Source organism: Saccopteryx leptura, chromosome 10 (genome assembly GCF_036850995.1).
Source record: "Saccopteryx leptura isolate mSacLep1 chromosome 10, mSacLep1_pri_phased_curated, whole genome shotgun sequence".
In the NCBI taxonomy this organism is placed as follows: domain Eukaryota; kingdom Metazoa; phylum Chordata; class Mammalia; order Chiroptera; family Emballonuridae; genus Saccopteryx; species Saccopteryx leptura.
This window is the reverse complement of record NC_089512.1, coordinates 78468634-78485642: the sequence shown is the minus strand read 5'-3', so window position 1 is coordinate 78485642 and position 17009 is coordinate 78468634. Positions and strand designations below refer to the sequence as shown.

Sequence of the window (17009 nt, the reverse complement as noted above, 5' to 3'; positions counted from 1 at the left end):
TATTAGAGAGCCAACTAGGTGGTAAAATGTCCAATAAATACACTGGAGCAGTCAGGAGGACAGTCTGATGGCATATGCTCTCAAAGTGCTTCCAGGGATGAAGAGAAAAGAAGCTGTCTAGAAGTGACAAGGAGGATGAAAGAGGTCGCTGACTCCATTCCAGACACTGAGGAAAAGCAGCCGCTGCCTGAGAGGGTGTCAGGGGACAGCGACAGAGCCGAGAGCTTCAGAACGGTCTGTCCAGCGGGACTTTCTATGCTGGTGGAGTGTTGTACACCCACACTGTCCAATAAGGCCAGCAGTCACCTGTGCCTATCAATGAGGGGAGGATACCCGAGGAACTGTCCATGGAAATACACATGTGGCCAGTGGTCACCAGGTCAGCAAATAAAGGAAGCATTCAGAAAGGAGTTTGAGGAGACAGAAAATTCTTCTTAATCTCTGAGTCCCAAGGAAAAGGGACAAGCGTATGCAGCATCTAGGAAAGTTCATGGGTCTGGAGCAAGAGGGGAGAGAAGTGACGCTCAACAGCATCAGCATTTTCAATAAGCAGGATTCCAAAAACTCATTTACATTTATTTCTGCCTCTTCCTGGACCAACTGCTATACCATATTGTTATGGAGAAGTAAGACACTTGCAAAAAGCCTCCTTCAAAAGTCTAAAATATCACTATCATGTCAGAACTATCATTACATCTCACAAGAAGCATCTGGTATTAACAGACATGACTTTTGCCTGTTTTTCTGGGATCTACATGTCCCTTCCCCCAAATCCAGCTTTCTATCTCTAACAAAGGATGAAAAACTACAACTTCTGAAAATTTCCTGTTAAAAGATACTGTGTTTAGAAATCATGTTCCTTATTTTTTGTGTGTGTTTCCATAAAAGAATGTAAAGAAGTTTGTTCTTTGTTATCCAAAATGAGGTATTTTAATTGACTACAGCCACAAGGTGATAATTTATGCCTTAACAAAACAATAAAAAAGGGTTGTGCACCTCCATTTCCACCCTACCATGCACACAGACTTCCAGAATGGCCTCATGATCATGCCCGAGCCTTGGCTACAAATTTAACCAGCAACAACTCTGTCAATCTGTGCTCATCAATCAAATATGCAATGCCAGTGTGGGGCCCAGGATCACTCACCCAGTGGAAGAATCCCAGGATAGGCAGGAGACAGGCAGAGTGCTCTTAATATCTGGATATTGCTTGACACTGTATTTGATGGGGAATAAAGGAATAGTAAGACACTTTTGATTAGTTTCTGTCTGTTAGAGTCCTCAATTTTCATTTAATTGCAATCAAAATACCAAAATACTCTCTGTCCCCAGAGAGGTGACACAGTCCCTAGGTCAGTAGATGCCAAAAACACATAATTAAAAAACAACCTCTGTGGAGCTAATCAACATAGCACTATAACTATACAGATTTCCTGGTAGACAAAGGTCAATTTCTCTTAGTCATAAGACAGAATCTTCCCATCAGTGTTGAAAGGGTGCAGAGTTTGCCACCCCAAAATATGCTTTGGGGGGTAATTATTTAAAGCTGGTTATTTTTAAGAAAACAAAAGACTCAAGAAGATCCCTTTATCTCTGCCATACATACTAAAGGAATTTAGATAGAAAAGCCTGCTTAAAGGGAGCTATCACCTTAGCATGATATGAATTAAGAGTGTCAAACAGGGAGAAACTAGCAAAGTCTGGTTGTTTGATAGTCCCCCATCCTCCATGCAGCCACACACACACACAACTTGTCTGATTGTTTCTGGCTGGCCTGGCAAGAATTTGTTTACCAAATGTTTGCTTCTTCTCATCTACATGTGATATGCCTACCATCCTTTTTGAAGTCCAAACCACACCCCATCCCTTTCTCCTTAGCACAAAATGATGTATAAGTCTCCTCTGCCCAATTTGTCTTTGGGCCCAATATTCTTATGGAACCCACATCTGTATATAATCATAAATTTGATTATTTTCTCCTGTTACTCTGTCTCATGTCAATTTGATTATTAGAGCAGCCAGAAGAACTTAGAAATGTAGACGAAAATTTATTTTCTCCACAGAGTCCTCACCTAGACCAGGTGATAGGACATGTCCACTCTGGTCTTCATGTCTTGTAGGCTGATTCAGCCCCTAGACCAGGTGACAGGACATGTCCACTCTGGTCTTCATGTCTTGTAGGCTGATTGAGCCCCTAAACCAGAGGACAGGACATGTCCATTCTGGTCTTCATGTCTTGTAGGCTGATTCAGCCCCTAGACCAGAGGACAGGACATGTTCATTCTGGTCTTCATGTCTTGTAGGCTAATTCAGCCCTAAGGGGGCCTTCTATATTAACCATGCTTCTGAACTCTAGGAATTGGCCAAAGTCAGACAGAAGGATTAAGAAATGAAGAATTTTTGTTCACGATGTTAGTGAGGTTGATTCTATCAGATGCCCAGCTGTGGATCCACTCTGGGCTCAGGATACAGATTCAGCTTCCACAATTCTAATATTTGACCCTGGGTGGAACTAAGAGTCTCTTCTTTCCTTCCACTTTGGTTTCCCCTGATGGGACTTTCATCAACATGGAAACCAAAATGTATCCTGGAGCTAGACCATTAATACCAGTTAACTGTTCTGTAGACATAGCCAAAGATATTCATCTTATAACTTAGTTTTGTTGGGAAAAAGAACACTCAAAGCAGAGTATGTAAATAGAGTGCTTGAAGTCCATCTCAGCTACTGAGGAGAAACCTTACAAATCACAATGAAGAGCAGCAAAAAGTAACTGAATTATTACTTTCCATTGCCTCTCTGTCTACAAGTCCCCTCTGGTGGAGGAACTAATAGATATTGAAATATCTATAGAAATAACAACAAGTAAATATTTAAAAAGAAAAAAGGAAGAGAGAGAGAGAGGGAGGGAGGGAGGAAAAAAGGAAGTAAGGAGGGAAGGAAGGAAGGAAGGAAGGAAGGAAGGAAGGAAGGAAGGAAGGAAGGAAGGAAGGAAGGAAGGAAGGGAGGGAGGGAGGGAGGGAGGGAGGAAGGAAGGGAGGGAGGGAGGGAAGGAGGGAAAGAAGAAATGAAGGAAAAAAGGAAAGAAAGAAAGAAGAAAAGAAAGAAAGAAAAAGAAAAAAAGAAAGAAAGAAAGAAAGAAAGAAAGAAAGAAAGAAAGAAAGAAAGAAAGAAAGAAAGAAAGAAAAGAAAGAAAGAAAGAAAAGAAAGAAAGAAAGAAATAAGGAAAAGGCAATCTACGATAAAACAATCAGCTCCCGTAGACTGAGAGTTAAATGCAGTGATTAGCAAATATGAGCTGCAACTGGAAAACCACTTACAGATGAAGCAGTATGATGAATGATTTACCAAAAGGTCAATGCTGCTCTTTTATCTTCAATACCCATCAGTTTCCACTGCCCTCAAGTTCTCTGGCACAGAACAGAAAGCCGGCCATGAACAATTCACCATAAAAATTAACTTTATTTTGCAATGTTAAAAAACAATAAAACAACACACATGTACACAGTTGGATATAGATTCAGCATATGGGCCAATTCCATCCTTCTCAATTAGGACTCCTCATATATATTAGAAAAAGGATTGACATTTAAAACCCTGTTATAAGAGGTAATGTCCTCAGCAAGTACCAGAACTCTGCCCTGTTCAGCCTTGCTGTTTCACTGTTGTTCTTGTTGGGAAAACAATTGTGTTAGGCTTGCTCGCTACTTTGCTTGATTAGAGCTTGAGCACATGGCAGCACCACATATGTATAGTCTACGTAAGGCTATGTGTGCTTGCCCTCAGGGCAGATGGCGGATCGCACATTGCCTACCTGCCATTGTGAGGGGCCATTTTGTTGTCTGTTTGCTTGAGATGCAGTTTTCCTTTGCCTGTTTGCTCATCCGCCACTGCAAGATTCTATTAAATGGGAACGGCCCAACACTTTCTGGCTCCACAGTTCCTCTACTATCTGCCCAAATCCAATATGGACCTGCCTGGCCTTGGCCATCGGCATTACAATTGGCATAGTCAGCAAGATCCAGATTAGATTAGTATGGAGCCACCAAAACCCTTGAAGGGTAGGATAGAGGATTGGCTGTTCCCTGTGGCTGTCTTTTTAGGGGCCATGGGATGGGTGTTTTTTACAGCCCTGCAAGCAGAAACTGAAAGCTCTGTGCAAGAGGTTGCCTGAGTTTGAAATCTCCAGGATTAGCTGCAGACTGAGTGCCAACAGCAACAGGAACTACAATAGTTGCTGGAAAAAGAGACTGACCACTTTTGAGAGCTCCAGTGTGAGATGCATACTGAACACTAAAGGCACCTGGAACTGGGATAATCACTGGAGAAGAAATTATGGTTTCACAAGTTGCAGTTTTCCCTAGAAGCTGAATATTGGCAGCCACATTTGTTGGAGAAACCACTGCAGGTTCAAGAGCTCAAGTTCCAGCTTCAGGCCAATAGCCGGCAGCTCAGGAGCTGAAGTGGGTGCTGAAGATGGAGTCTCTGAGCCAGCGGTTGTTGTCGTTTCTGACTTTTCTGAGGAGAAGGTTAAGGATGAATCTGCCATTGGCAGACTCAAAGACTGGCTGGTGGTCACCCAGAAGGTAAAAACCCAGTAGCCAAGAGTACCTCGGGTGCAGGCACAACCCCCTCTGCAGGTAATGGAGCACTCTGTGGTCTGGCCCTACACCCAGACAGAGCTGATCAAGTTAGGGGTGAAATTCAGGCAGAAACCCACCAGGCCCCTGGCAACTTAATTGCTGTGGTTGTGGGAGATAGGGGTGGATGGCATCATGCTCTCCTGGACAGATATAGAGAAATTGGCCACCATTATCACACACTCTTCTCTGAGGCAGTGTCTATAGAACTGCTGTGACAACCCAGGAAATCATACCCTGTTAGAATGGGTGATGGCTGCCATTCGTACAGTCTGTCAAACTACGGCCCGCGGGCTGCATGCAGCCCCCTGAGGCCATTTATCCGGCCCCCCCACCACACTTCCGGAAGGGCCACCTCTTTCATTGGTGGTCAGTGAGAGGAGCACTGTATGTGGCGGCCCTCCAACGGTCTGAGGGACAGTGAACTGGCCCTCTGTGTAAAAAGTTTGGGGACCCCTGGAGCAGAATGCTGGAGAATTGCTGGGGGCAGTGAGTCTGTGGCAGTGCTACAGTGAGCTGCCCCAGGTCCTTTGAGAACAACGTATGAAGAATGCTGCTTTTAACTCGAGGTCCTGTGGGTCAGGTAAGGAAGTATTTATGGCAGGGATGAGAAACCTTATTCTCTGTAGTGCCCTGTCAGTACTTTTTGGGTCATTAGTGGCTATCTTGGGCTCCTATGTGGGGCAGCCCATCAGCATGGTTATACAGATGATAGCAGATTTGGGGGAGCTGGAGACAGCACAGGGCCATAGGCTGTGTGGGCTTCTGCCATGCTGCCCCCGTGATTAACAACAGAAATGGGCCTGTAAAGGCTACCTGAACACAGATGTTGGTAGATTTTATCACGGCCAGGGCAGATAAAGAGAAATTAGATGGCAGGTCTAACAAAATCCTTTTAGAGCTTTGGTGGTAGCTTAAGCCAGAGTAGAGGTTCCAGCAGCTGAAAAAGTGGGGGAAGAGGGCTGCCCTGGCAGTTGCCAAGAAAATGGCTGGTGTTAGGGTTGCATGGTTACAGGATTACTTGTTGGAGAAAGCTGAGAAAAAGGAGGATCCCCAAGACCCATAGGGGGAGGGCCAAGGGACCCGTCTAATGGGGAGTCAAAGGCCACTTGTAGAACTGGTCTAATGCACAGCAGGTGTTTGCCTTAGAAGATAATAAGTGCTTTTTTGCAGCAGCAGCAAAGAGAACTATAAAGGTGACACAGGCCTTGAGTACATTTGACTCCATCAAGCCTTGTGAGCTTGGACTTCTGATGGGTTTGGATGGGGCTTGTGGCAACAGACAGAACACTTACAGAAAGGTGCTGAGATCCATTATCAAAGAGATGTCTGGCTAGTTGCCTGTAATGGACTTTCACCTTGGGTGATCTGCACAGACAGCTGGGCTGTCAATCGTGGACTAATCATTGAGGGGGTATAATGGAATCTTGGATGCGACTAGAGGAGGGCACCAGCTCCCTTGCTGGATAGATATGCTGCTTGTGGACAGTATGAGAGACCTTGATGGTGGGGAGTGCAACACCTGTGAAGGCCCTCCTGCGTGGGAAAGCTGTTCCCATCCAGTTGCAGGAACATGCCAAGGACACTTTCTTCAGTGGACATATCCCTGGACTGTACAGGCCCTTCTACCTACCACAGGGTACAGGAGCTAGAGGTGGCCTCCAGTTAACTCTCTGGGCAGAGTGCTCAGGGAGACATTGTGAAGGGCACCTTTGTAATTACTGTATAACTTGTGCTGTTGCTGTAGACTCTGTTATGTAATGTACTGCATTCCTCACACAGGGACCATCCCAGAAGATAACCTGTGGCACAGATTGTGAAGTGAGCAACCCTAAAGGGGTGAAATGTGAGGGAAACAGCTGTGTTCGGCTTGCTCGCTGGTTTACCAGCTGCAAGTACTTTGCCTGATTAGTGCACAAGCATGTGACAGCGCCACGTGTGGTTAGTCTATGTAAAGCTACGGGTGCTTGCACTCAAGGCAGATGGTGGATTGTGAATTGCCTGCCCGTCACTGTGAGGGGCCATTTTTGCTGTTTGTTTGCCTGTGAAGTGGTTTTCCCTGCCTCTCTCCTTGTATGCTGTTGTGAGACTCTATTAAACAGAAATGGCCCAGTGCTTTCTGGCTCTGCAGTTTCTCTACCATCTGCCCAAATCCAATGTGAACCTGCCTGGCCTCAGCCACCAGCATTACAGTTCTCAAACAAGGCAAGGCACTGTTCCTCCCTTCCCAAAGACCACAGCCATGATGGTTGAAGTGGGGCAGGTGTCAGCATTTTCCCTTTTACTTCCCTGGAAGCCAAAGTTTTAGCTGCTGTAGATGCCAGGCTTTTAACCTGACATGCCTGCAATACGTTCTGATACAGATGAGCTGTGAGATGAACTACCTTCACACACTCATTTGACAACATTTATATAAAAAGAAACTCAATGCCAGACAGATATTTTCAAGCAGAACGGATTCTGAACATTAACATATTTGCACACTGCCAACCCCCTTAACCAGACCTGTAAAAGGCAGTAAGCTATTTAACTTAACTGATTACATTGATTCCATCAGAAAGTAGATCTCTTTTCTCCTCCCTATTCTGTCTCTGAATTTGCTAAATGCTTCTCCCATTTTGTCCAATCAGTAAAATATTTTGCATTTTGTAGCTTTAATCTAAGTTATCTGAGTTATTAAATAATTGTTCTCCCCAGACTCAGTTTAGAGAGAGTAACTAAATATCTGGTTATTTATATCATTGCTATTTTAAGACTTTTTAAAAGGGAGAATCCAAATGAAAGAAAAGAGGTCAAAGAATTCTGGGGAAGATATACCTACAAGGATGTTCACCATTATATTATTTTTTATAGTAAAACATAAAAATCCTAAATTTCAAGCAAAATAAAAGATTTCCTAATTATAGTACAGATATAAAGTAAAATACTATGTAAACACTAAAAATAATATAGTAGGATATTTAATAACATGAAATAAAAATCATGATATTATTAAGAGGGAAAATAGTAGGTATCATATGATCACTTTTATTAACAATGGCTATATTTGAACCATAGGACTGAAGGTTTGGCATAAATGATTGGTCAATCGAGCCTCTATTCACAACCCCTTCTCTCCAGCACCCTCACAACTAGGAATAATTCTATAAAATAAGACATAAGCAGATATTTTGTCTTGAGTAAAAGGGTCAGATTGGTCTAACATGCTCTATTTTGTGCTGTCTATATCACAGTGAATCAGCTGATGAATCCATGACTACAGATTGTAATGTCAGCCAATCATGATAGTGTGGGGGAGGGAGATAAAACCTTGAAAGCAGCTGTTAGTTATCACAAGGAACAACTGCAACTTGATTTATTCATTCATCTTTTAACCACTTGTTTTGGTGTATATGTAGACATAATCAAAGAATAGTTCCTTAAAAATCTATGGAGATTTACTGAAATAAAGTTAAGGCTTTAAGTTGTGTGAATAATAATAAGAAGAAGAATAGTAATAGTGATAATAGGCCTGACCTGTGGTGGCACAGTGAATAATGCATGGACCTGGAACTCTGAAGTCGCTGCTTCAAAACCCTGGGCTCGCCTGGTCAAGGCACATATGGGGGTTGATGCTTCCTGCTCCCCCCCCACTCTCTCCCCCACTCTAAAATGAGTAAATAAAAAAAGCAAATTTGAAATCTTTGCAAGTTTGATCTCTGGTCAGGGCACATACATGAATTAGCCAATGAATGCATAAATAAGTGGAAGAACAAACTAATGTTTCTCTCTCTCTCTCTCTCTCTCTCACACACTCACTCTTTAAAAAAAAAAAATAGTAATGATAATACCATTTCAAACAGGGCAGCCATATTGTCTCTGAATCACCAAAATATAGAGAAGAAAGCTGAAAGTTTACTCTCGATATACCATGATAATAAGTATACGCAGCTTTCTCAGCCATCAAGGGTCCAAATAAATAGGTAAAGAATAATAAAATAAGTGTCAAGAAATTGATATTGACTGGATTTTCAGTTGTCCCTCACCATATCACAGCTCACTTTTTGCAATCTCACTGTATCGTGGATTTTTAAATTGTATATATCTAATTTTGTATTGCAGATTTTTCACTATATCATGGGATTTTGTGGTATATAGGTATTTTTATATATTTATTATTTTAATTATTTTTGTGGTAAAATAAGCATTTCCTAGGCTAAAAATTAAAAATAGTATAAAATATTAATTAAAACATATTAAAAAATATTACTGTATATTCACTGGTGAGTACCCATATAGAATTTTATATGTTGTTAAATTACGTAGGTTTAAGAATATAGAAAGTATTTAAGAGCATAGGAAGTGTTTATTAGGGTTTGGAAAAGGTTAATAACAGTGTGGGAAAGGTTTATAAGAGTGCAGGGAGGGTTTATAAAGCCTTAATTATATATATAAGTAATAAAATAAATATAAGGTGGCTACTTTGTGGATTTTCACCTATTGTGGGGGGTTCTGCAATAGACAAGGGACCCCTATATAGAGATCTCTTCTTAGAACAGCTATCATTTTTACTGTGGCAATCTGTTTGCATACCTGTCTTCCCACTAGACCATGAACTTCCTAAAGGCAAGGACCATTCCTTTCATCATTGCTAAGAATGCCCAAGCCTTCTTTCTTCTAGGGACTCAGAATCAAACTTAGATTTCAACTGGAAATGCCTATAAAAAATGACAATCTTTACTCAGTCCTTCATTCTAAGACATCCTACTTTTTAAAAAGAAGTCAACAACTTTTTAACATTTCCAAAATATTCTGAGGGGAGGAAAAAATCACACATTAAATTCTGTCAAGTAACATTTACCTCCTGAAGCCCTGACTAATCAGAAATGACTAAAGTTGGCAGCTCCTTTTGTCACTTAGTCTGTAAGCTAAATTCAGCTCCTGCTGGAAAATGCCAACATCCCTTCCCATCTCATGCAACGTCACATCCTGCCAGTCACTCTGGAGCCTGGCAATCTGGTGTGACCACTCCTCATCAGATCAGAAATTATAAACCAAACTTACAGGGTCCAAGCAGCTGGATTCCAGAAGAGCAGTTGTCAAGTTCAAAGAGATTAGAAGGGCGCCAGATTTATTACCACTGATTCCCTGCTGCCAATTTCATGGAATGATATCCACTGCAGTTAGATACAGAGAGTCTGGCTCATTCCCAGCTCTTTTGTCTTCAATTGACTAAGAAGGATAAGAAACTAGAAATTGGTGGATGGGACCCAAAGGTTTTCTCCAGAATAAGAAGCCTTCATCACTATGCCCTAATTATGCAAATCTGCTCTCACAGAATCTAATATATTTATTTATTAAGCCTTACCACTAAGAAGAAGCCAATCTGTAATGACTCAAGCTATATTTTGCAGTGGACTCCAACGGACACATGATGTCATTTGCTAAAATGACAATCCAGATGGAAAGCATTCTGACCTATACATAATTCAATGACCTTTGCTATGAGTTTCTGGTTTTTTATATACTCTCATCTGCATGAATGTATATCAGTGGAATTTACACTTGGCAGTTATTTTTGAGAATGCATTATTCAATTGAGCTTTGAAGCTTTTTTACGACCATTTCCTAACCAAACACTCATAAATGAAGGACATAAAAAGACATTATCTAAAAATACTGTTTAATAGGCTCTGGAAAAATAAAGGTTTATTACTCTAATTGTTTTACATTACAGTGGACAAGATGTATCTATATATAGCTGCGTTCAAAACCTTGAAACTGAGGCTACTAAAGGGCACTTTATTTATTTTTCAGTTTGAGGGTCAATAATGATGATAGAATATGCCTTACTAAAGGAGTAGAATATTTTCGATACTTTTAAGGAAAGCATCCTGTGGTGAAGGTAATTAGAGACCATAACAAATGGCCAAAGAAAAGAACACAGCTATGTGATGCTCTTTAACTTTTTAACTTAATTATGATTTGGTTTTTCAACAGGGGTAAGCTATAAATTAAATAACATTCAGATGATCCAGACAGTTTCAAGACAATCATAGAAGGAGAGGCATACGGAGACCTAGTTTTCAGAAAGCAAATATGTTGCATGTATGTCCTTATTCCCATTATGCATACTCAGGGCAAACATCAATAACTGATCACTGAATGTTTCACCAAAGAGCCCAGACATGGACTCAGAATACTTTTCCAGTAGTACACACATGGCAAACACTACCAATAAACTGGACCTGGAACATGAAGTGACATAGATTTGTAATTGCTGAACGAAATAATTATATAGTTTACTTCAGAGCCCAAAACATATTAAATATCAAAAACATTGATGCCATTAGAAAATCTTTGTAATTCAATATTCCTTAGTTAGCTTGTCTAAAGTAAATTTCCACTGATCTGAAGGTGATTCACTGGCATATATAGCTATTCTATCCTAATGATATAATTAAATAGATATGATTGCATGTCCAAATTAATTCTACCTTTTGTTGCCTACTCTGAGACCCAAAACCAGATTTTTTTTTTAAGTGAGAGGAGGGGAGATAGACAGACAGACTTCCACATGTGCCCTGACCAGGATTCACCCAGTAACCCCCAATCTGTGACTGGTGCTCAAATCAACCAAGCTATCCTCAGCGCCTGAGAAAGACACTTGGACCAACTGAGCCACTGACTGTGAGAGGCAAAGAGAGAGAGAAGAGGGAGAGGGAGGAGAAGAGATGCAGATGGTCTTTTCATGTGTGCCTTCACTAGGGATTGAATCTGAGATATCTGCATGCCGGGCTGACATTCTATCCACTGAGCAAATCTGTCAAAGTCCCAAAACAGATATTTTTAAAGTTGACTTTAGAAAGAGAGGAAAATGGAGAGGGGGGAGAGAGAGGAGAGGAGACATCGATTTGTTGTTCCATTTATTTATACATACATTGCTTGTTTCTTTTATGTGCACTGACTGGGGATTTAACTCATATCCTTGGCATATCGGGATGATGGTTACTCAGTCAGAGTCCTAAACAGATTTTTAAAACCAAAATATAAAAACACCTAGAAAAACATTAAATCAAATTCAGTTTCCAGCCCTGGCAGTTTGGCTCAGTGGTAGAGCGTCGGCCTGGCCTGTGGAAGTCCCAGGTTCAATTCCTGATCAGGGCACACAGGAGAAGTGTCCATCTGCTTCTCCACCTTTCCCCTCACCTTTCTCCCCCCCCCCCCAGCCAAGGCTCCACTGGAGCAAAGTTGGTCTAAGTGCTGAGGATGGCTCCATGGCCTCCACCTCAGGCACTAGAATGGCTCTGGTTGCAACAGAACAACACCCCAGATGGGCAGAGCATCACCCCCTAGTGGGCATGCCGGGTGGATCCCAGTCGGGCATATGTAAGAGTCTGTCTGCCTCTCCACTTCTCACTTCAGAAAAAAAAAATCAGTTTCCATAAGTCATAGTAGGCTGGTGCAATCCCAAGTGTAAATGAAAAGCAAAGAGGGGGCTAAACAGAAGAAGATGGAAACACTTGTAAGTGCACAGAGAAACACTGTTGAGCAGCAAAAAGGAATGACCTGTAGCCACACGCTGCAGGGATAAACCTATAGGGATAAATCTTACAGATAAAAAAGTAAGGGCAAACAGCATGTACAGAAGACTACACACAGCAGTTTTTTTCTAAGTTCTCTGCCTCAGTAACTAGGTTACAGTGTCCCAACATCCTGATCCCCTTAGCTCCGCAGTTGAACAGTCGCTGTACTGGCACAGTCTTGGGGTGTAAGTAAACATTTAGCCTGCAGCACTGTACAGTGTTTTCAAGTTCAATGTATGCCATCATGGGAAGAAGTTGGGAAGTACTGACATAAAGCCATTTTTTATAACACTCATAAACTAAAATATATCTTATTTAGGGATATGTGTGACAAAACTATTTTATATGAGAAAATAAATGCAAAGAAAGAATGAGTAAAAAATTCATCCAGGACGTCTATTCCTTCAGCATAATGGTTACTGTTAGAGTGGAAAGGCAGGGAAGGAACACGTGATAAATGGCAATGTTACAGTTCTTAAATTGAATTGTGGGTTTGGTAGTTAGTTTATTATGCTCCAAATATATTATTTTATATATATAAAATATTATATTATACTTTTAAAAAATATTAAGATTAGGAAGCCAGGCAACTTTCTAGTATATTCAGAATCACAGTGGAATCTGTGGATAAAAAAGGGGCCACATACTAAACATGACAAGCTCAGGGGGCCCTGCATGGTAGCCTTACAAACTCAGAAACATAGAGTAACCACACAGGATGGTCTGAAATTAAAACTTCCTAACTAAGAGCAGTTCATGGTAGGTATTAATGTCCTAGGCAGGTATTTTTCTCTAACAAAGGTCAATCATTACCTTAACTTAACCTATCTGTTGTCCTTTTTTGCATTTATGATAATATACCTGACCACCAGAGCAGAGATCACAAATCCCCTCGTTGTTATTATCGTGTTACTTGTTGATAGCTAACTGTCCTATATCCACAAATGTAAAAGGAGTGTCTAATTCTTTTACTTTTATCCAGTTCCAGAGATTCCCTGCCTTGCTTTCTCCTGCCTCCCTAATCTACCAGCAACGGATTCCCTGTGACTGCTTATGTCTTCTCCTTTGATTCTGACGTATAAAACAAGGTGCAGAACAGCCATTTTCCAGAGTATTTTCTCGATCCGTTGACAGTATGCTTCCCAGCAACTGTCGTTGGTGTGGCTCAAATAAACTCAGAAACAATTCTCTACAGGTTTCAATGTTTCTTACAGTGACAAATATCAGTATGTCAGCTTAAGAATAGGTATAGCTTTTTAGGGAAGTCTTGAACCCAAAAGTTTCTAATGGTCAAAACACTGCTCAGTGATCCCAAAGTTTTGTTGTGCTGCTTCAACAGAGTAGTCCAGTGATTTCCAACAGTCTACTCGACTATCCTATTCAGTTGTTACAAATTTGTTTTAACTTAATTCGAGTATTCATGACAAATCACTGGAAACCTAAAGTTCCATTTCCCCATTCAAACAAAGTATCATAAAAACCATGTGAAAGCCTCTTAATTAGGATTTATTTGGTTTCAAAAAACTAGATTCTACTTATAAAGCTCAAGTAAAATGGGCCCCTGGATGAGAAAATAGAGGTACTCCACAGCTCAGAGGACAGGAAGTACAGCCAGACCATACAAGGACCCAAAGCCAGAGACTTGGAAGTCACTGAGATCCAATATCAACATGCTTACACTCTTCTCTGGGGCTACAGGAGCTCAGGCCTCTGCTTCTCTCTGGAACATTCACATCCTGCTTCCACCTTTAGATGTGCCCTCTCTGCTTTGGCACTGATATGACCAAATTCTTGTGTGTCTTTGCATCTTAAGTGAAAATCAAGGAGTGTCCTGAGCACCACTTAAAAGTGACCAGAGGAAAAAATCTGGTTAACTAAACTAGCTTGTCAAGAACATTCCACATGTGTTAACAATTCAAATACCTGCAGGTGCCAAGCAGGTCATTAAAGGTGTGAAGCTGACCTGGCATGAAACAAGAAGTTAGAAGAAAAGGGACTGCAACAAATGTCTTATGTATTTCTTAACTTTGGCTATGTAATAACAGAAATCCAGGTTCCACCAAAATGATTTATTTTTAAGTGAGAGGAAGAGAGATAATAAGACAAACTCCTGCATGCACCCCGACTGGGATCCACCTGGCAACCCCCCATCTTGGGCTGATCCTTGAATCAACTGAGACATTTTTAGCACCTGAGGCTGATGAGCTTACACCAACTGAGTTATCCTCAGAGCCCAGGGCCAACACTCCAACCAATCGAGTCACTGGCTGCAGGAGAAGAAGGAGAGAAAGAAGACGGAGGGGAAGAGAAGCAGATGGTTGCCTTTCTTGTCTGCCCTGACATCCATATGCAGGGTCAATGCTCTATCTACTAAGCCAACTGGCAAGGGCCCTAAACCTTCCGATTTTAAACACATATCTTCAGGCTACATTAGGTCATGGTCTCTGTTGTCAGTGTCCTATAAAGAATGAACTATGCAGACAGGTTCCTATGTGGCAGCCCCTTGAGTAGAAGGGCAGTTCTCAAAGAATAGGTCATAGGTCAGGCAGTCACTCCAACAAAGCTGGGAGTACACACTGTTCTTACATATATCTCCCTACACACAAAATATATCAATGAAACTTCTAAAAGTATCTTCTTCAAGATCAGATAGAGGCAATTCAAAGATGGTGACAAGGTAGGTGAACATTCCAACTGCCATTTCCCAGGAACAAATTGGATTACAACTTAATTTAAGAACAATCATCTTGAAAAACCAACTTTGGACTAAAGGAAGAGGAGTCTATAACCAAGGATCACAGAAGCAGCCACATTGAGACTTGTAGAAAGGGCAGAGATGCAGAAAGGGCTGTCTTGCTCCCAGGAGCGAGAGGCAGCTGAGGGTCCAGAGGGACTCTCACTATAGGAAGGGTCACCCTGAAAGGTGTGGGCCCTTAGCACCAGGCCCGGAGTTTCAGTCTAGAGACCCAGAGCCTAGAAGAGGTGTCCAGACAGCATTTGGTGGTGAAAAGAGCAGGGTTTCAGTCTGAGAGAAAGAGAAACAGCTCTCGAAGATGCATGCTCCATCTTAAAGGGCCCACACAGAAAATCTTGTTCATAGCCACTTACCCAGGGCTCTAGTGGAGGAGAGCTGAGAGGACTGGAGTTGCGTGAGGAGAGTGTAAAGTTGGAGGCCCACAGAGAGATACTGTGGGGGACAACCAGCAGAACCCCTGTAATGAGTCATTCTCTAGTGTGCAGTCGCCATATTTCTTGAGTAGAGCAATTCCCTCTGAGTGGCACCAGCCTGGGGAGAAGAATCAGCTCTGCCCTCAGAAGGCTCTCCTACCCCAGTCATGGTGATGGGTCTGTTCTGAGAGTCCAGGAAGCAGGGGGTGCACCAGGGACTCAGTTTTCTGGTGTTGAGGCTGGAGCTTTACACACTCCATGCTCCTGAGTCTAAGACTGATAATTCCAACTCACGGGAGACCCAGTGGAAACTGTCCAGAGTGGAGGCAGACCACACCTCTGGGTCTCAGAGGCCACACCCACCACACTTCAGGGCCACACCCTACTGAGGCCTGTGAAAAAAGTCTGAACAGACTGACACCTGGGGCTGGGGGCAGAACCACACTCACCACCCTTACTAATCCCTAAATGGCCACAGGCTTTAGACTCAAGCAGAGGTTTTTTTCCTGGCAGAGCCCAATAAGCAGCCAGCAGACAGAGGCTGCAGGAGGCAGGAATCAGGAAACCCTGGCCTTTTAAGCAGACCTTCCCCCAGGCCCAGTGTGAATAATAGTCAGCCTATGTATGCATCTTGGTATTTCCACGTGCACCTGGACCCAGCAGAGGCAGCCACAATCTCTGGATTGCCTGTAGCTCCAAGAAGGTTGCTAAGGGTCAGTCACAGGCAGTGTCTCCCACTGAACTGCACCGGGTTCCTACTAGGGAGACCCAGGGCTGGCAAAACCAGTGGCCAGCTGCAGAAAGCATAGGTTCAGGATCTAACAACCCTTGATAGAGTGGTATCCAATGGAAGGACTCCTCACACCTGGCTCAACTGAGGAGAGTTCCACTCTCTGTGATGAGCACCAGCACAGCAGCTCATGTGCATTAGATAGCATAAAGCTTCACGGTCAGCCAGTCCGAGTGCTGGGCTAGATTCTACTGGGGGAAGAGAGAGAGGCTTGGAGCATGGACACTTAAAGTGTGGGTCCCTCTAAGCTTAAGGTTGGATATGTTCAATGGGCTTAGCCACTTTCTGGAGGGGCACAGTCAGCCCTAGGAGAGGACTCTTTCAGTCTTCCTCTCTGAGACCAGGATCTCACAAGCTATAAGAGCTTCTGAAGAGGGTACTGTCAGCCTCACTTTAATTTGAAACTGTTGTTGGGGAGAAATAAAATTTGAGTATCCAGCAGTGGCTGAAGGATTAGGATCTGAAGTAGGGGCCACATTCCCTGTACTGCACTCCTGACCAAGAGGCCCCTGAAGCAGGGAGTCTCACTAATGTTGTAATCTTAACCTCAGCTGCACTAACCCAACAAGCTTGCAACCTGCAAAGGGGTTGGCAGTGTGAGGTCAGTCTGGGCCCACACTACAATCTTTCTACAGAAGACTCTGTGCGAAGATCAGGCAGCTGCAAGAAGTGGTGGAGCAGGTGAAAAGTAGAGGCAAATCTTATGGAGCTTGGGGCTTTTACAGAGCTGCTGTCACCTCTAGGCAGGAGGAAGCTGATAATTATACACAGGTTGGCCCCTCCCACACTACCCAGGCTCAAAAAATGCATAAACAAACAGTGAAAAGAGCAGTATCTGCAAACAAGTA

At 42.5% G+C, this 17009-nt stretch overlaps 1 protein-coding gene across 1 annotated transcript in view; it reads right to left on the bottom strand.

Moving 5' to 3' along the window:
* FHIT (fragile histidine triad diadenosine triphosphatase) overlaps positions 1 to 17009 on the bottom strand; it is a 1908162-nt gene that overhangs the window by 1511161 nt on the left and 379992 nt on the right. Inside the window, exon 3 of the mRNA XM_066350737.1 lies at positions 1148 to 1216. The gene's annotated coding sequence lies outside the window, so the exon portion shown is untranslated. The remainder of the gene's footprint in view (positions 1 to 1147; positions 1217 to 17009) is intronic.